This window comes from Aedes aegypti, chromosome 2 (assembly GCF_002204515.2).
Source record: "Aedes aegypti strain LVP_AGWG chromosome 2, AaegL5.0 Primary Assembly, whole genome shotgun sequence".
NCBI lineage: Eukaryota > Metazoa > Arthropoda > Insecta > Diptera > Culicidae > Aedes > Aedes aegypti.
The window spans coordinates 33,920,954-33,942,069 of record NC_035108.1 but is presented as its reverse complement, the minus strand read 5'-3'; the positions used below and the strand labels follow the sequence as shown (position 1 = coordinate 33,942,069).

General features: G+C 36.4%; 1 protein-coding gene and 2 long non-coding RNA genes across 6 annotated transcripts in view; 2 read left to right on the top strand and 1 right to left on the bottom strand.

Moving 5' to 3' along the window:
* Positions 1-21,116, bottom strand: part of LOC5565105 (tyrosine-protein kinase Src64B) — a 260,410-nt gene that overhangs the window by 237,190 nt on the left and 2,104 nt on the right. The gene's annotated exons all lie outside the window — the stretch shown is intronic.
* LOC110675439 lies at positions 14,840-15,739 on the top strand. Its single transcript, XR_002499495.1, has 2 exons — positions 14,840-15,312; positions 15,373-15,739. It is a non-coding gene; the product is annotated as an uncharacterized LOC110675439 (long non-coding RNA).
* LOC110675438 lies at positions 18,173-20,202 on the top strand. Its single transcript, XR_002499494.1, has 2 exons — positions 18,173-19,775; positions 19,836-20,202. It is a non-coding gene; the product is annotated as an uncharacterized LOC110675438 (long non-coding RNA).

Below are 21,116 nucleotides of genomic sequence, written 5' to 3'. Positions count from 1 at the left end.
TAAATTATTTATGCCTATTTTTTTTTCAAAGCTCCTTTTTTACCTTTATTTTTGTAATTAAAAAAAAACTTTAAATGGTTCGACACTACAAGTGTAGACTTGTGAAAGGTTCACTTTATTCAACAAACTTTGAAAGGTTCGTCACCTCAAGTGTCGGCATATTTTTTCTCTACATAGATATTGTTCATATCAAATGAAAATATTATATACACATATAAGCATGTTTATATCTCACAAATAATTATTTATAATGGTCTAATCGCTTATCAAAGTGAATCATTATTCATTAAATAGTAACAGTACTGAAACCCATCTTGAGACTCCACTACATCTTCAAAAAACTTTAGGAATCCAAATATTTCTACAAGAATTCTTTAATCATTCTTTCGAGAAGTTCATGGAAACATTTTCAAAAAAATCCTCCAATTGCTAGAAAGGATTCTGAAAATCAACTAGGAATCAAAAAAAAAATATCTGCACAAATTTTATGAAGATTTCCTGATTGAATTTTATCAATATACTTCAAAAAATTATATCGGGAAAGAAATCCTTGGCAAAATGTTTGGTAGAGTCCATTTCGCAAGTTATGGATTACAAAAATCAGTGATTGGGTTATATTTTCTACTGGATTCCTACAAAGATTGCTAAAGGAAAACGCCAATGCAATGCAAGGAACTTAGAATCTTGCAGAATGTTCACTAAGAAACCAGCAAGACTTCATAAAGAATCAGTCTCTGAAATGGCAAATTTAAGATGATTCGAAGAACTCGATAAAAACAGGCACAAGGTTTATATCATATTCCAATGTCATCGATTGATTCGATTTTCGAAGACAATCATTACTTATCACCACCCATATCCGAAGGTTACACATCAATTTATAATTCCAGCATCATTTCAAAGCACGGCGAAGAGAAACGTTACGAAGAAACATAAATCCTCAATTACCTTTCCATTTTTTTCGGAAGGCCTAAAACCCTACATCCGATCGGCTCGCAGGGTGGTAACCTTCAGTCTAGAGGACGGATACAGATGCTTTCACTATACAGTTTCCTCCGTCTTCCACACATACGCACCTCTCAAAGTATCTACATTCTCGCTGAGAGCCACAGCATATGTAGGCTATCAGTATCGGAAAAATAGAGAAACAAAATGCCAGAAAAGGATATTTGTTTCTCCAAGCAAAAGCGTTATCGCTCCGTAATGGAATGCCATGTGCCCTTGGTGCTCACATCCTATGTTGTGTACGGAGTTCGAGGTTGCCGGGTTCAAGAGCACATACCATTCACCGAAAACCTTGACGGGTTTTTATCCTTTCGTAGAAAATCACGCTGAACGCGCATTAAACACCGAAGGGGGTAAGTTTCCTAAATACTTAGTTCCTAATTGAACTCAATACCCACCCTATTACGGGTTGAGAATACGCCAAACGAAAACAGCATTAAGAGCATTGGAGATGGTTCTTCAAAAATTTGCTTGGTGCGGTGGGTTAGCGCCGTAATCCACCATTAGGATTTCGGCACGTGTTTCATCGAACCGCAAGCAAACCGCATCCGCTCTCCACGGGGCGTCCTGAAGCTGAGATCTGTCGTCGTGATTCGTGGTTGTTTGCAGCAATTTGCCCTTGGTGCAGGGCTGGTAGCGATTGGCCGCTAAACTAATAGTGACTTTGGTGATCGAAATAATTAAAATAGTGACTAAAAATGACTTCAAAACCACAAACATTGTAAAAAAAATGATTTAAAATATGTATTTTTGCACGGTTTAGAACAAAATGTCGAAAGACGAAACGTCGAATGCCAAAACCATGACAATTTCAGGAAGTTTATTCGATACTATAGATACAAAATTGTGTGAAGGTTTCAGGCGAACACTCCAGTTCGTTTGGATCCCGCCGGGTCTACGACAATTGTCATTTATTGTGAACATAGTTGTTCTTTTGTGAAGCGATTGCTGTATTGAGATGAACGGAATTGTTCTTTAGTGTTGACGAATTTGTCAAATGTAATGTTGAGTAGTAAAATCCAATGATTTGAGTGTTTTGTTGTAGTCATGGAATTAGCAAATTTGCGTATTTAATATATTTTCGATTGTTCGTTGTATGAGTTGTTGCAACTTGTAGGTGCCTTTTAAAGAGTTATTAGAAAGTTTTTAAAGGGGAAAGGACTGTCATGTCTACCTATCTCAAGTGATATTTATTATTCTACCTTATGATTTGGTACTTTTTATCTGTTCGTACCTACGGTATTTCTGAGCTATAAGTACTGGCTGCAGTTGGCACAGAAGAGAGACTTCCCGGACTGATTAAAATATTATTTTATTATTTATTTACAGGATATAAAAGTAACCATGAAGTTTTGTTTCTAGTATGGTTCCATGAGTGGATATCGAGTCATGGAACATCGACTCATGGAGGTTTAACTGTATTACGATAGACGGGGATACGTTCGAGGTGGTCGACGAGTTTGTCTACCTTGGATCCTTGCTGACGGCTGACAATAACGTTAGCCGTGAAATACGGAGGCGCATCAACAGTGGAAGTCGGGCCTACTATGACATCCACAAGAAGCTGCGGTCAATAAAGATTCACATACGCACCAAATGTACCATGTATAAAACGCTCATAAGACCGGACGGGCATGAAACGTGGACGATGCTCGAAGAGGATTTGCAAGCACTTGAAGTCTTCGAACGTCGGGTGTTTAGGACGATCTTTGGCGGTGTGCAGGAAAACGCTATGTGGCGGCGAAGGATGAACCACGAGCTAAAGCTGGAATAATACGATAGGCAGGCCATCTTGCAAGAATGCCGGACAGCAACCCTGCAACCGGCGTGGAGCGCAGCGAGCTAGGTGGGCGGATCAAGTGCGTATCGATTTGGCGAGCGTGGGGCAAAACCGAGGATGGAGAGATGCGGTCACGATCCGAGTATTGTGGCGTGAAATTGTTATCTGTTTAGATGTTAACTAAATAAATGAATAAATGAAATGAGATACTACGAATTTTAGATGTTAATTCTGATTTTCTTGTTTTTTATCACCAAAAGTCACTATGACTTTAGGGACTTGTTGTTACAAATAGTTACTTTTTAGTGGCCAGATCGAAAATGGTGAGTCACTAAAAAGTGACTCGCCACTATCCCTGTAACCGTTGATGGCAGCAGCTGGTTGTCAGATCCGAAAGAGAGAAAGAAAAAACGCACCTAATTTATCCGCATTCGACGGATTTTTCTTCTCGAAGCAGAATTGCACTTGGAGCAACATTTTTATTATCCACAGTCGTGGGTTATGCGTGCTCTGATAATTATGATTACTGATAATGTTGACCGCCGGTGAAACTAAGTGATCGTAATGGCTTTGCGCGGTGCAGTTCAGATAAATAGCTTCTGGAGCGGAGCTAGCTGGGCAAGTTCTCAATTACAGCAAACTGGAGTAATGAGCTGTGCTTGAAGCGAATGCAGTGGAACGATATATTCGACTCTTCTAAGACGTTTACGATTGATTTAGACTTAAATATTAGTAATGAAAAACGGGTCAATATGTAGCTGATTGATTTGGTGCCTTCTATTCGAGCAAATGTGTCGTTTAAAAACTACAAACCTATAAGAGTATTTTATCAAACTAAATTAATCATTTCACAAATTTATTCGTGAAACTGTCACATAACTAGGACAAATCCTTCTTCTCAGCTAAGAGTTCTTATGAGCACTTCCACAGTTATTAACTGAGAGCTTTCGTTGTCGATTTGCATGTGTGTATTGTGTGACAAGAACAAAGTATCTTCGTCCTGCGAAGTCGAGAAAATTTCCTTTTCGAAAAGATCCTCGACCGGTGGGATTCAAACCTCAGCTTAATCATGACCCGAGCTTGGTCATGCTGAATAGCTATGCGTTTACCGCTACCGCTGTCTGGGCCCTAAAAAGTTTTCAAGATATACTGAAGGTTAATATAAGCGAAATAATAGTGATTGGGCATTGGATAGCCATGCATTTTATAATAAGAAAAGACAAGACATTTTTTGCTATTTTATGGAAAAATAATCCAATTTGAAAACAAAAGAGAAACGCCTCACTCAAACTTAATTTAATTGAAAATCAATTATCGATAAGTCCAGAGACAAATAAAAACAAATCACGAAGAAAGTTGATCAACCGAACAAGGTGAAATTCGGCCTTCTTCCTGGTGGTACCAACTGTCGAGACAGCGTAACCGGTCTCAGCTAGCGCAGTTCACTCGACTTTGGTTCAGTAGTTCAGAGAGGGCAACAACTATCACCGACCAACAACCGTGCACACAAGCTGCATCAGCCAACACAGTCAGGAGATGAGGTTACCTACTTCGTCGTGAAGAGAAGAAATAAAAAAACAAATTCGTCCTACACACATGGACCGAATATAACAACGCGACGACAGCGAATGCGGGCTCTGATCGGATGCTGTTGTGGTTCGATACCAATACCAGCGCGTTTTGGTATTGAACAGCATCTCTCCCGCAGACGCGCAATCTAGCAGCAGGCCATAGCATATGTCATACGGCGCACTATCAAAATTGAATAAAGTGTAGCGATTCACCTACAGAGAGAACCAATCGATCTTGTAAATAATAAGGGGCAGTCCAAAAACGACATCTTGATTACTTTTTCAAATCGACGTAAGTAGCTTTCTTACTGTTTTGAGAAATAATTAATTAAGAAGAATCACAACCTTTCTTTTAAACCTATTTTAAAATGAATCTCCTTTTTAATTTTTTTTACCGTGTATATCTCTTAAATTTTGCATGCAATCAGCTCACCTCAAAACACTAGGTACTTCCTATCATTTCCCATAAAAAATGTATGACGAAATGATAAGCCGTTTCAATCAGTTACTTACGACGTTCTTGTATCAGTGTAAAATCGACTCAAGTAGTGTTTTGTTTTGATTCGTGGTTAAGTCATTTTGTCTCCCATACAACGGAGCGGCGAAAGTAGCGGTTAGGTTGCGAAAGTGGAGAATCTTACTTTCGTCGTTTCGTAAATCCGAAAATTAAACGTTCTAAAAGTGAAAAATCGAGTTGGTTTAAAGCGGAACGTGTAGAATTTCTTCTGCGAAAAAACGTAGGATTGATAAAGTAAGTTTGTTAACTTTTCTGACTTGAGTCTGTTTGAAAAAGTCTTCGTGACATGGTCATTGTTCTGAGTAACCACGTTACAGTTACAGTTCTTTCATCGGTCAGTATCACATTTTTTTTTCTTGGATCTTGCTCTAACACTAATGATGTCACTGTTTCAAATAAAGAAGTAAGCTTAGTGAAGCTGTACAGAAAAAAAGTCGACCCAATTTTCAATTAAATTATTTATTTGATGGGGGAAGAAGGTAGTAAAAATAATCAAAATGTTTGGAACGAAAAAGCTTTTAAACCCTTCTCTACGGTTAGAACAGGATCTAAAACCAGTTATACACCATCGCCATCTGATCATATCTTATCGTCTGAATTAAGAATTGTTTTAATTTTGTCCAAGTTGAGTTATATTTTTGACATTTAAAAAATTCATTTAAAATTTATAATACTAATACGAGATACTGCATGCCAAGATATAATTTTCAATTTCATGTATTAACATGCTTGAAACATTCTTCTATATGTTTTAACTACAATGATGGAGCTATTATGTTTTGAAAAGCATCATAACATTTGAAAATATGTTTTGTTTTCCTTTAAACAGAAAACCTAGACTTACATGACAAAAGCGCATAACAACCCTTGCAAACCGGAGTTTCTTCCGTCTAATGTAGGTTTATTTCGTAAAATTCATGGAAGCTTATCCAACTAAAGCTATCAGTACACTATGGCAAATATTTGGCTTGGATTGATACAGAGCCAAACAAATGTTTGACATTGCAAAGATTTTGTCAGTGATGAAACCGATGTTTGTCTGGTGGTTTATGCCTAGCAAAATATTTACATATTTGGTAAAGCGTGTACTGATAGCTTAACAGGTACGAGGAGATCATCTCTTCCTTACCTGAACAGGTGAAAAAAAGCTGACCAAGGTCATAATTTGTTATTCTAAAGTAATTACTGACGATCATAATCAGCTATTGATTTGTTGGAGATAAGAGTTAAAAGATCAAAAACAATATTAAAAAAACTATATGGAGCAGTATTGATCAATATCTTGTTAAGATATTATAAGATCAAAACAATATCTGGCAAGTTTTTGATTGACCAACAAATCAATATCAAAATATGATCTGACAGATGGCGAAGAATAAAAAAATCAAAATGTCAGCAACCACACGCTATGTCTGAACCAGATGATTATAAAAATCGAATGTACATCGGATTTTTTCTCGCTAGAGATCAGTATTTGATTCATATTTTCATAATCGGAAGGTTTTAAAATAATCTATCGGTGAAATTTTTTCCATACATTTTGTATGGGCTGAAATGCGCCGAAAAACGTGGTTGTCATGGGTTTTAGTATGAAAAAAAGCTGCAAAGTGTAAAAAATCAAAATTTCACCCCGGGGGCGGACCTGGTGTAGTGGTTAGAATACACGCCTCTCACGCCGAGGACCTGGGATCGAATCCCATCCCCGAGATAGTCACTAAAAATTTCAGTGACGACTTCCTTCGGAAGGGAAGTAAAGCTGTTTGTCCCGAGATGAGCTAGCCCAGGGCTAAAAATCTCGTTAATAGAGAAAGAAAAAAACAAATTTCACCGTTAGAATATTTTAAAACCTTCCGATTATGAAAATATGGATCAAATACTGATCTCTAGCGAGAAAAAATCCGATGTACATTCGATTTTTATAATAATCTGGTTAAGACATAGCGTGAACCAGGATCGAACCCTCGACCTTCAGATCTATACACAGAGATGCTAACCAATCGACTATGCATATAAAAAAAAATATCATGAAAATAAGAGTATGATTTTCTCCGCTTTCTGAGAATATTTTTTGCTCCTAGAGATATTCCTGACGTCACAATGAATTGTTTTGTTCCATGTCAAATTGAATGTGTTTTGTTTCATGTCAAAAAAAAAACTCATTTTGATCTTGCTTACATATTTCCATATGTTGAGCTACAGCGCTGAGATTTATAAAATTTTCGAACATCTTTTCAATTTTCAATATCAAATTGAGATATGCGATCATAATGTGTTCGTTTCGATATGTGAATTTCAATTTTCCGTCTGCCCGGATGTACATGAATGTTTTGAAGAATTATATGAAATGTGCACGGGTTCAACGTGAGTAGCTTTGGTTGACAAAGGTTGTGCCGCACGATTTTAAATTTCCTTTCAGAAATGCCCAAAACATTTCTTTTTCGTTGCAGGTGAAATTTTATTTCGAACTGAGCTTGCAGTAGAAAATTTCTTGGTCAATTCAGTCGCAGAAATTTTTATTTTTCTTGATGGGAACGGCAAACTTAACTTAAGCGTGGAATTTATTATTTTTATGAAAATGTTTATTTTCACTAAAAGTTTGACCACTGCTTACATGATATCTAGCCAACTGAAGAATAAACCATAGTTTTAATTCAAAACAGCCACAAAGCCTTGGTAGACTTCAAAAAGAGTTTATAAATTGTCGAAAATTTCGTTCATCATAATGGAAATTCATAAAGCATTCGAAACTAATTCAATATATTTTATGCCCCGAAAACATAGAAAGTTTTTCTCAGTGCAATTATATCTGACAAAATAACACAGATAGTTACAAATCTGGAATGGAATAAAGCTTTATAATATTTTGTTTTATATTATAAAACAAGGAGCGAATATCAAATCTTTTACCATGATCAAAGGTTTAAATATTCCAAATATATTCGGAAAGATATTTTTCAAAAGTCCTAAGAGAAGCTATGTTATATCTATAGTTAAATATCAAATTCATAGAAATAATGTTTTTGAATAGTTAGGTTAACTTTCCTTTCCTGCTTCCTAAAAATGATTGAAATAATATTATCCTGAGGATGCTGTGAATTATAAAATGCCATGAAAAAAACACTATTCGCAAGATTTTTCTTCATTTAATTTTCACTTATTGGCTAATTAATTACTGAATTAACACAAGTCTTCGTTTAGACTATTATGTTTTCATATTCTATACCCTGACTTTATTGACTAGCTTGGGAATCAAATGTTAAATCTACAGTAATAAATCACTAAACAGTTTCATAAGTACTGGTATGCAACATTTTCCCAGCGTTAATTGAAATTCCCGTATATTTCCCGGTTTTCTCCCGGTGATTTGTGATTCCCGACTTTTTCCCGGTTTTCCCGATTTCCCGGTGCGCTGGTCACCATGATTACCGTGCTATGGGATGGTACACAAATTATGTCACGCTAAATTTCAAATTGAGGAGGTTTTTGCGGAAATTTAGTTTTGTTCATGCGTGTTTTTTTTTTGGATGATCAATGTTACCCCATTCCTGCTAAAGGAAAAAAACAACTCAAACATTTTTTAAGCATGTTTAAAACTTTCAGAAAACCAAATACAGTGTGCCGTCACGAGCGATGGATGCCAGTACTTGTTTAAAAAATATAAAACATGCAATATTTGCATTTTCAAATGCTTTTTTTAATTCATAAAACTTGTTTTGTCTTATTATAACGGATCAGAATCAGAACGGAGATCAATGTTACGTGGATTACTGGCAAAGGTCGTTACAACTAGCACAGAAAAAAATAAAGCGATATTATAATTTTCTATGCTAATTATTCATACTGTGCGGAATTTTAGTTGGTTTAGTGTTCGGAATATGCGATAGAATGAACACAGTGTTCGGTATTTGATGCAAAATGTTGTTCTGCACTTTTGCGTAAAACTAATACATTTTTGTCTCAAATTCTGAACATGACTCATATTCCAAATAGTTACGATCTCAAACGTGTACGAGCCAGGATTTCCATCAGGGGTGGGTAAGCGACTTCAAAAATTGATTCACAAATCAACACAATCTCTGCACCCTTTTTGCATGGAACGCTTAACTATTAAGGACATCTTCCCTCCTTTTGCTTCCACCGTGAACCAAGTGGTGTTTAAAACACTTCTTAGTTCAATTTGTTGACCATTCAACGACTTGGAAAATTCCAGATTGAAAAAGTTTGAAAACTCGAATGCTAGAACTCATATTGGCAGCAAATTTAAGTCTTGCCAGTTATTGAAATGGAATATTTAAAATAATTTCATAAGGTTTTTCCCAGAAAAATTCTGAAGAAATCGACAGAATACCCTACAAGAAAACGTCCAGAGATTTATTTAAAGATTTGATTTGTATTTTACCCTCTGAACAATTGGCTTTGCATCAAAAGATGTTATTAAGTATTTGGACATGTATTCCGTAAGTAATTGAACACGGAATTTTTATATTAATTTTTCAAGAATACTATCTTAGCATCGCCACTCCCAACGATTGTACCTTTAACCCTGAATGGAAACGGTTGGTACGGTAGGGCGATTCAAATTTTAATAATGTTTGAAAATCCAACCTCCCATATGCTTCTTACAATTTTCAGCATTCTAGGTGGTGATTTGAAGGTGGCCCAAAGACAATGAAGGTTTATATAGAAATTACTATGGAGAAATTTTGAGATATGTTCCAAACACGCTAGTACTGTAATGTAAGTATAAACTTATTATCCCATAGTAAAAACTTATTTTTCAAACCATAGTAAACAAATTGGCCGAAGAGAGAAATTCAATCCGACGGATAGCAGAAGAGATGTTTATGAGTTTGTTTGCTATTATTTAGCTTAATATGGGATTATAGCCCTGCAAACATGTACAAAAATCCCAAATAAAATTAGCTCAAAAAGGATTTGTTTCTTCAGCAACATCCTTCATCAAGGTTTGAAGAATTAGTTTTTAATACGGGATGATAAGTTTCTACTTACATTACAATACTAGTGTGTATGGAACATTTCTCAAAATTTCTCCATAGTAATTTCCATAGAAACCTACATTGTCACCTTTAAATCATCACATAGAAAGCTGAAAATTTCACAGCACACTATTTTTATGGTAAGGATAGTAAAGAGTATATAAGAGATTGGATTTTCAAACATTATTAAAATTTGAATAGCCCTATTGGTACGGTTGTTCCAATTTCTTCTTTCAATGAATTGAAGATTTTATGTCTATCAGTTTATTCATACGTGAATAACCTAATCGTCACGATTTTTTTAATTTCTTCAACCCTAAAGAATGGCCATTTTAATATTTGCATCATATCGCTGATATTCTGCAAATATTAACGTTGACAAGAAAATACCTCAATGAACTCAGATATTTCCAGGATGCTTTACAATATTAGCTGTGCAAGCGCTTAGATAAGATTAGATTAGATTAGAATTTTTCAAGAATACTGTCACTGTATTTTATGGTATCATTTCAATATTTTTCCAAGGAATTGTTTCCAATTTCATCTAACTTTTCTCTGAGATCTCATCAAGATATTTCTTTAGACATTAATCTTGGTACTGTTTCAGTTTTCCTAAGGAATTTCTTTGAATTTAATTCCTACAAAAATTCTATCAAAAGTTCTTTCTGAGAAAAGCATTTTCCGTATACGTACAAAAAATATGTTTTTGAAATTCCGCTGCATATCAAGCTACTTTTTATGGAGAGAATGGCCAACATAACGGCCTACTTTTTCTACCAAGAAAAACAGTGTCGAAAAGTAGCACTTTTCAGTACTGTTTTTGGAGTAGTCAATTATCTGATCATCTAAACGTCTTTTATCGAATTGCTCTGGAATTATCAATAACTTATTCAACTAGGTTCTTGATTGAGCCGGGTTTGGATAGAGCAATGGATATATAATCGGAAGCCAATTGACAGTGAGGTATTCTTTGTTCGAGCACGATCGTCTTGCGGACATAGAGGAGGCAGTATAGTTTGTTGGTTCATTCTCAAGAAAGTCGGAAGCTTTATGCGGCGATTCGTGTTGGCAATCCAGCACATGAAGAATAACTTTCATATTATTAGAAAATTATATGCAGCGTATTACCTGATCAGCCTAAAAATAGAGTCAGCAACGGAAATGTGAAAATTTGTGACAATCATTTCACAACCTATCTGATTGAGAAATACTGAGTTGTTACTACGCATTGCGGCATTGCTGCTCATGTGGGTTTCTTGAAATGTGTATATGCTCCAATAACTAATCCAACTGTAACGGCATTTTTTGTAATTGCAAAAAATATTCACACTTAAATTATTTTACGGATTCCTGTGAAATCTCAACAGGTGAACGGTTCGGTAAAATAAATTAACGGAGTACGGTAAATTTTCACAGTATTCGGTAAAAAATCACCGGAATCCGTAAAATTCCGACGAAATTACGGTGTTTTATTTCACCGAACTGTTCAGCTGTTGAGATTATGGTGAAATTCACCGTAGGAGCTTAGTATATTGTATGTAATAAGTCTCGTTGGATAAATGTACAACTCGTGCTGAAAAAATCATGTTGCACCTTATTTCATAAATAACTATTATGGGTAAATTTAAGGATAGTATCCAAAAACTATTTTAGTCAAATTACTTTAAAGAATCCCTAGAGCAATTGCTTAGGGAAACCCTTTCTAAACCAATACTTGAAGATGTTCCTAGTGCAATTCTTTGTCGAGTCGTTGGAACAAAATCCTTTAGGAATTAGTCGGTTATCTAAGTAGCGTTCAAAAAAGTGAATTTGGAGCAAAATCTTTAAAAAAAATAGAAATAATATTTGTAAAATATTTGTATGAATCTCTAAGAGGAATGAATAAAATAAATTCTTTAAAAAATAGGCAAAAGATTTTATCTCTAACAAAGACATGAATAGGGGTTCCTATAACTTCTCAATAAATTCTTTGCTAGCACTCTTGAAGCAATTAACGAAGGAATTACTTATCCAAAAGTACCTTGAGGTATTCGTTGAAGAAATTTAAAGTATTTCTAGGAACAACTTTTGGATACAAATTGTGGAGTGGTTGTTCAAAAAATTCATTGATGAGCCTAAGAAAAACTCATGCAGGGATCTTATCAAATTCTTTGATGTATTCTTAGGAGAACTCTTCAGTTTTTTGATAACTTGGAAGATCTTTGGCATAAATCTTTAGAGTTCCACAATAGATGCTTGGCAGGTTCCTCTCAAGATTGCGGACTGTTGATAAAACCTTTGAATTATCGCGTAAGATCTGTGATCGACTTCGAAAATTCTTTAACCAACTCAACGGCCAGGGAAGCGAGAGGCTTCGCCAATGTCTTTGAATCAAGCCTGGAAAATTTTTCGGCTGAAGTCTGATTTTCACTTGGACTTGGGCTGTCCTTTTCTAGCTGTGCCCATGATTTCAGAGGTAAGAATTGATTTATTCACAAGTTTCAAATGTAGAGGAATTGAATAATTGAATGCATAATTGATGGTTGGACTGGTGGTGAATGCGGCCAAGACAAGGTACATGCTAGCTGGTGGGGCCGAGCGCGACAGGGCTCGCCTAGGTAGCAGTGTTACGATAGACGGGGATACGTTCGAGGTGGTCGACGAGTTCGTCTACCTTGGATCCTTGCTGACGGCTGACAATAACGTTAGCCGTGAAATACGGAGGCGCATCAACAGTGGAAGTCGGGCCTACTATGGCCTCCAGAAGAAGCTGCGGTCAAAAAAGATTCACGCCCGCACAAAATGTACCATGTACAAAACGCTCATAAGGCCGGTAGTCCTCTACGGGCATGAAACGTGGACGATGCTCGAGGAGGACCTGCAAGCACTTGGAGTCTTCGAACGTCGGGTGCTTAGGACGATCTTCGGCGGTGTGCAGGAGAACGGTGTGTGGCGGCGAAGGATGAACCACGAGCTCGCCCAACTCTACGGCGAACCCAGTATCCAGAAGGTGGTCAAAGCTGGAAGGATACGATGGGCAGGGCATGTTGCAAGAATGCCGGACAGCAACCCTGCAAAGATGGTGTTCGCTTCGGATCCGGTTGGTACAAGAAGGCGTGGAGCGCAGCGAGCTAGGTGGGCGGATCAAGTGCGTATCGATTTGGCGAGCGTGGGGCAGAACCGAGGATGGAGAGATGCGGCCACGAACCGAGTATTGTGGCGTGAAATTGTTGATTCAGTGTTATCTGTGTAGATGTTAACTAAATAAATAAATAAATAAATTGATGGTTTACAGTTATATTTTTGCAAAGATGTTCAATATTTGAAAAATATCTCCAGATCTATGCTTATGAGAAGCACTATAAGGCTTATAAAACTTTGTTGATGCATCTTGTTATACAGTCGCCTCTCCACATCTCGATATCAAAGGGACCATCGAGATAGGGAGAGATCGAGAAAAGGAAACAATTTTTGATGAATACTAGATTAAAAAACACTCCGTTGCCAAGAAAGTAATACACAAACAAACGTCATTTTGCGCTCCTAATATGTTTTGAATCCTAAAACTTTGGTCTAGTAACCTTCGATATTGATCATATCGACATACGGAGAGAAAATTGAGAATGAAAAATCAACAGAAACACATCGAGATATGGAGATATCGAGATAAGGAGGATATCGATATATGGAGAGTGAAAATGTATGCAGACTGAAGGGACTTATGAAACCATCGACATAGGGAGAGATATCGAGATGTAGAACATCGAGATGTGGAGAGTCAACTGTATCTTCTTCTTCTATCTTCTATGTATATCTATCTATATAAATAAAAATGGAATGGTGTTTGTATGTCACGAAATGGCTCACGAACGGGGCAACGAATTTCGATGATTCTTTCTCCATTTTGTTCGTGAAGGGTTCCGACGTGTTTGTGTGTATAAAAGTTCAAGGATGCTCACCGGAACTGTCATTTTATTTGGGACGATTCATACCGGTTTTCAACAGCCTACTTGATGGCAAGACGAAGTTAGCCGGGACCACTAATCATCTATGTATCTATGTATATATATATATATCTATATAAATAAAAATGGAGTGGTGTTTGTGTGTATAAAAATCCCAGGATATTCACCGGGAAAGTCGGAAAAACGAGCGTGAACGGAACCGTTATTTTGTATGGGACGATCCATAGCGTTTTTCAACAGCCTACTTGATGGCAAGACGAAGTTTGCCGGGCCCACTAGTATATAAATAAAAATGGAATGGTGTTTGTATGTCACGAAATGGCTTGAGAACGGGCTATCAGATTTTGAAAATTCTTCCACAGTTATGTTCCTGAAGTGTTCCGACATGTTTATGAATATAAAAAGCAAAGGATATTTAACGGGAAAGTTAGAAAAACAGAAGTGAACGTAACTTCCATTTTGCACGAAGCGTTTCATGACGTTTTTCAACAGCCTACTTGATGGCGAGACGAAGTCTGCCGGGACCATTAGTATTTAATAATATTATAAAACTTTTTTGATGCATATTTAATAATTGTAAAAAAAAACTAGGGCTTAAAGCTTTCGCAGAGAAAAAACAAAATTAAGTTGGATGTCATGATTTTCAAGCTCAGCTAGTTGGTAACCTCAACTCCGTGAAATTAACCGTTGAGTGCACGCATCACAAACATCAATTTTGGTCGCCACCGGTTCTACTCGGAATCGGGATTCAAATGCACCGCTTTTATCCTTTTTTTCATCTCACACCGCATTCAGATCAAAGCACTGTAATGTTATATCCAGAGGGCAACAGTTCTATTTGCGCGCCGGCTCAAGAAACTCTCACGCATTGGTTAATTGGAAGTTGATTTTGGGTGTTTTGGTTTAGTTTTAGTTTAGTTTAGGTACCGGTGCTCGGAACTGACTCAAACTAACCTCCGAAAGCGGACGGGACCGGGAGGCTAAATCTAAATATATGCAAACGCAGCTGGTTTGTTACCTATGTGATAGGTCACAATCCAAATTTGCTTTTTTGTATTTTTTCTTTTGTTTTTTATATGTTTTCTTTTATTTTTTGTAAATATTCATATTTTGTTTATATTTTCATAATTTTGTAAATACTCGTAAATTTGTAAATAATTATGCTTTAACCCTAGTTTAAATGTAAATATCTTAATATGTAAATACAATCCCTTTCCCCCTATCCTTCGATACCACTTACCCTTAATACAACAAATGAATTAAATAAAAAGAAAATGAATTTGTAAATATAAATAATTTAAATTTGAATTTGAAACCCTTCCTATAAAACCTCTGGTATCGCCATTCCCTTTTATGCACAAAAAAACATGGCGCGAGATACCAACCATACGGAAGCAAAACTCTCCCGGGAAATGTTCCGTATACTATGCTTCGTCATGACTTCGAAAAGTGAATTTTGCATATAAGGCGATGCAAGAGGAGCCAAAGGATCTTTCCGGTAACAAATTTCCGACCGTTATAACAGTCCGTAATTACAATTTATCCTTGCTATTCATAGGAACAAAATTCCTCTAATTTCGTGTGTGACCAATCAGCATACAATTTGGTTTCTTGGTGCCAGAGTGTTCAGCGAAGTGGTCGGAATATCGACGAGTGCCCGAGCGTTCAAGCCCAGCTGGAAAAATCCCGTAACCAAAAGGTCGAAAAACGGTTTCTCACCCGTCAGCAGTATCTACAAGTCTGACCGACTGCCGCCGAGAAGTAGTCAACCCGGTCGTAGCCAATAGGTCGAACATCCTCGGCCGGCGAGTAATCTACGCAGCTGGTGTGGTCAGGTGAATTTTTGTGCAATCCCTCATAATCCGTTTAAAAGAAATCCTTGTAAATATATAATACATTTAACCCTTTAATTTAAAATCAATATATACAGTTTAGAGCATAATTATTTCAAGCGCAATTCCCTTTTCTCTCTCTTTCGTGGTGGTGAAGTAGAATTCGTGAAGCAAGTGTGGGTTGTGAGTCTGCCCCTAAACGATTCTCCCGGATAGACCCTGAGCGGGCTAAAGTGTAAATAGTTCTCAAAGATTTGCTTGATTATTTAGTTTTTTTTTTAATTTTAAATTGAAGTTTTTTGAAGTTTTTTCTTAGTGTTAATTTCTTTAGTTTTCTAGTGTAGTTCTTTTCTTATTATTTTTATTCTTAAAATTTATATTGAAATCACAAAGTGAATAAGTTATTAAGTAAAAAGTAACAATTGGCGCCCAACGTAAATTAGTGTGTGATCAAAAAAAGTTTCTAATATATCCAAAATTAGAACCTTTTTTTTTTTGAATTGTGCTCCGGGAGAATCCGAAATCGAAAAATTTCAATTTCGTTCCAATTTCTTTCATAATTAGAATTACTAAATTGTGCTCTCAAACTGCAAAACCACATGTGCTAGAACAAAACCATTTCGGATGATGATAAAAGTTTTTTTTTTGTCCTTTGTTCATTGAACAATTAAGTGTCATTCTATAGCTCATTGTTTCAGTCCTGAATAGAATTATTTTCATTTAAATAACGAGTGAATTGATTTTGTATTGAATAGAATTTCTTTTGTGAATTGATTGTGTAGTGAATTGAATGTCTTTTGTGAATTGAATCTATTGTTTGAATTATTTCTTTTGTGAATTACTTGTTTCGCATTTGGTGAATTGTTTCCTTTTGATTATTTTGTGAATTGATCTTATGACTATGGCTACGTTTTCTTCCTTAATGTTTGACTATACACAGTTATGTGCAAGACAACCGAATATGAGTGCGGATGAGAAAACTGTTTTGGAGTCTTTGTTATTTCGAGTCAAAGAGCTTGAAAGTAAACTGGCTGAAAATAGCGAAGAAGAATCAAAAGTGCAAATCTCAGTTGCCGACGGCAGTGTGTCAAGCATTTCCACATCTAGTTCGGTTGAACCTGAACCGGTATTAGACATTCCAGAAGCCTACATGAATTCACCGACGGTGATTGATTCTAATCCTTCGAACAAACCAATTAGCTCAAATGCATTCCAGAATTTATCAAACATGTCATCACAGCCTGAGTACGACAAGTTACGATCACCGTTATTGTCTTACAGGCTAAATACGCAGTGTAGCCCAAAATTAAGGAACAGTGATTATATGTTCAATTTTAGGTACCAGTCGTCTCATCCACCCCAATTGCCCAGACCATACTCATTCGACCCTAAATTTAATGATGTGAAACCCACTCTTCCCGCGAGTCATGCGAAAAGACCATCGTCATACGAATACCGTTTCGATTCGTACCACCCCCCACCTGAAGACAGATGCTTCAATTGTGGCAATCTTGGCCACCCGGTAGGAAACTGCGAGCGCTCATCCTACATTTTATGCGCAGATTGTGGCTCTTCTAATCGCACTACGGCATCAATCCGCAATTAGTGCATAAAATCCCATCTTCTCTTACCATAAGAGCGAACTAATACTTACACGAACATGACATGATACAACATCTTTGGCAAATTCAGCTTTTGGACCTGTTCAACAAAGTACACATATTTTCATTGATCAATCAATTATCTGATCATTGGGCCAATGTCCGAGATATTTCTTTTCGCAATAAAAAAAAATAAATCAATCAAATTTCCTTTTCTGTTCATTTTTATTTTTATTTATTATTGTCTCCATTCACTACGGCACTATGCAGCCAATTTATTTTCGATAGTAGCACCTGAAAATAAATGAAAACAATCAAGCACAATTATATAGGCACATACCTTCAATTAAAATCGATGTGTCTGACTCCAACTATCATCCGCAAATTGCTGAAAAAACCGAAAAAACAGTGAAATTCTTCACGATTCACGGTGCTAAAATTTCAACATATTTCTGGCGAAATGTAAACAAGCTTTGACATTTCACACCCACACAAGAGCCGTCTTTATTTAGTCGACATACACAGGGCTGAGTAAAAGGCTTTTTCAACCTGGTATGGTCGACATTCGATGTAATCATTAAAAGCCACTCATGTTGCTTGCAATTTTTTCTCGCATGCGAGAGAGTAAAGAAGCAGCATTGAGATCGGTTCATTAAATTTAAGTTTCGCAGAAAGATCACCAGTTCTCTTAGAATAAGAGACGCTAGAGTGATCAAAGAAACAACCATAAATTAAGGGCGCCCTAGAATCATGTTTTAGTAGTAATAAAGTAGGATGAATGTGATTACTGAATGGGAAAGTGTGAATGAATAACTGGAAAATTATGAATGGGAATGATTGGAAATGAAATGATTGAGTGGCTTGATGAATGTTTGTTGAATGAGATGTTTGAATGTGAGTATATGAAAATAAAATCTGGTCCAAGAGAAATCTTGTGACGTCATTAAATAAAAAAAGAGAAGTAATCATTGTTTTTTTTCTCATTTAGTGTTAGTAAATTAGTTCTAAGTTATTTTGTCAACCAATGTTGACAGGAAAATAATTAATTTAGGCCTTGTTCAGTGGGTTCTGTGAGTGGCAAAATGCGAGCTTTTCTGACGAAATATGGTTTTGTAATTTCTAGCATTTCAATTGCAGTTTGTAGATCACAATTTAATAATTCTAATTATTCCTCGGGACAAATCACCTGTCCAGATCATGGCGACATAGAAGTACGTATTCAACTAGATAGTGAGCCTCACTATTTCAAATTCACGTAATTAAGAGCAACAGCACTTGACGCTCAGGAACAATCATTGCTTTCAATTAAATTGAATTTGAAATAGCAGAGAACTACTAGTTGAATAGGTCTTCATAGTTGACCAAATCTCGACACGCAGATCCCTCTACCTAAAAGAAAGACCTTGGAAGCTACGGCTCTTTTCCTTCAAGCGACCAGAAAGGATTGCTATATTTCTGTTCATAGCAGGCTCACTCTTCCAAATTCAAGTGATTTTGAGGAACAGCACTTGCCGCAAAGGAACAATCATTGCTCCAAATCAATATGAATTTCGAAGAGAAGAGAACTATGTACAGAATAAACGGCAGTTTTATCCACATAGTAGCTCGAAGAAAAAAAAATCGGATATTGTAAGTTTTGACAAAGACAACTTCCGCGACAACCAGGCTCACTCTTCCAATTTTATATGATTCCTCGGAACAGCACTTGCCGTCCAGGATCAATCATTGCGAAGAATCAACTAAAATTGGCAGAGCAGAGAGTTGGGTAGCGAAACTTATAGTTGGACGCCTGGGAATCCTATAGTCGGAGGCAGAGAACAAAAACCGGATTCATGCTAAAGCAGGCTCATTCTTCCAAATTTAGGTGATTTCGAGCAACAGCACTTGCCGCATAGGATCAATCATTGCTCCAAATCAATTAAATCTGGAAGAAGAGAGAACTTTTGCTTGAACTTTTTTTTCGTAATCTGATAACTCGATTATAGAGAGCTCCATAATAATAAAAAAAACCTTCGTTTTTTTTTCACCCGATCCGGGATAATTGTTACCTATGTGATAGGTCACAATCCAAATTTGCTTTTTTGTATTTTTTCTTTTGTTTTTTATATGTTTTCTTTTATTTTTTGTAAATATTCATATTTTGTTTATATTTTCATAATTTTGTAAATACTCGTAAATTTGTAAATAATTATGCTTTAACCCTAGTTTAAATGTAAATATCTTAATATGTAAATACAATCCCTTTCCCCCTATCCTTCGATACCACTTACCCTTAATACAACAAATGAATTAAATAAAAAGAAAATGAATTTGTAAATATAAATAATTTAAATTTGAATTTGAAACCCTTCCTATAAAACCTCTGGTATCGCCATTCCCTTTTATGCACAAAAAAACATGGCGCGAGATACCAACCATACGGAAGCAAAACTCTCCCGGGAAATGTTCCGTATACTATGCTTCGTCATGACTTCGAAAAGTGAATTTTGCATATAAGGCGATGCAAGAGGAGCCAAAGGATCTTTCCGGTAACAAATTTCCGACCGTTATAACAGTCCGTAATTACAATTTATCCTTGCTATTCATAGGAACAAAATTCCTCTAATTTCGTGTGTGACCAATCAGCATACAATTTGGTTTCTTGGTGCCAGAGTGTTCAGCGAAGTGGTCGGAATATCGACGAGTGCCCGAGCGTTCAAGCCCAGCTGGAAAAATCCCGTAACCAAAAGGTCGAAAAACGGTTTCTCACCCGTCAGCAGTATCTACAAGTCTGACCGACTGCCGCCGAGAAGTAGTCAACCCGGTCGTAGCCAATAGGTCGAACATCCTCGGCCGGCGAGTAATCTACGCAGCTGGTGTGGTCAGGTGAATTTTTGTGCAATCCCTCATAATCCGTTTAAAAGAAATCCTTGTAAATATATAATACATTTAACCCTTTAATTTAAAATCAATATATACAGTTTAGAGCATAATTATTTCAAGCGCAATTCCCTTTTCTCTCTCTTTCGTGGTGGTGAAGTAGAATTCGTGAAGCAAGTGTGGGTTGTGAGTCTGCCCCTAAACGATTCTCCCGGATAGACCCTGAGCGGGCTAAAGTGTAAATAGTTCTCAAAGATTTGCTTGATTATTTAGTTTTTTTTTTAATTTTAAATTGAAGTTTTTTGAAGTTTTTTCTTAGTGTTAATTTCTTTAGTTTTCTAGTGTAGTTCCTTTTTTCTTATTATTTTTCTTGAATTAAATGAATTAGTAGAATTAGTAACCTAAAAGTAACAGGTTGCAGGCTGCCATAGAAGCACCAAGAGCGAGGTTAACGGAGAGGAGAAAAAGATCAGAAAAGAACCCGCTGTAGAAATTGTGAGCTAAAATAATACAGCTGGTCGTTGGGAGTTACCGCTGCTGGCGTAAAGAGAACGAACTAAATTGTTGGATATCTAGTAGGGTAAATGTATTCATGATTAGTTAGTTGGTAGTGAGAAAGAAGGGCAATTTGGAAATTTAGCTTGAAAAAAAATTAATAGTAGCTCAAGAGCTCCAAAACACACTCACGGAAGTGTAAACAAACCACATTTTGATGTATTTTAGGTCAATTTCAATGTTAACTTAAGGAATTTGTCTCATGGAGTAGATCCTTGGGATATCAAAAGTAGGTTTGAATGATTATTTATAACAATCTAGATCGTATTCTTGGACAAATTGTTTCTGTTTAGAAAGACGCTTGTGAGAAATTTGGTATGATTAAAGCCTTTCTTTCCCACAGGTTTGTTTGAGAATAAACTGTCAAAACTTTTGCAAAAAAAAGTAAAGTTAGTAAAAGTCTAGGAATGGTTCCAAGAACATTTGAAGATCAACAACTACCGAAAAGCTAAACA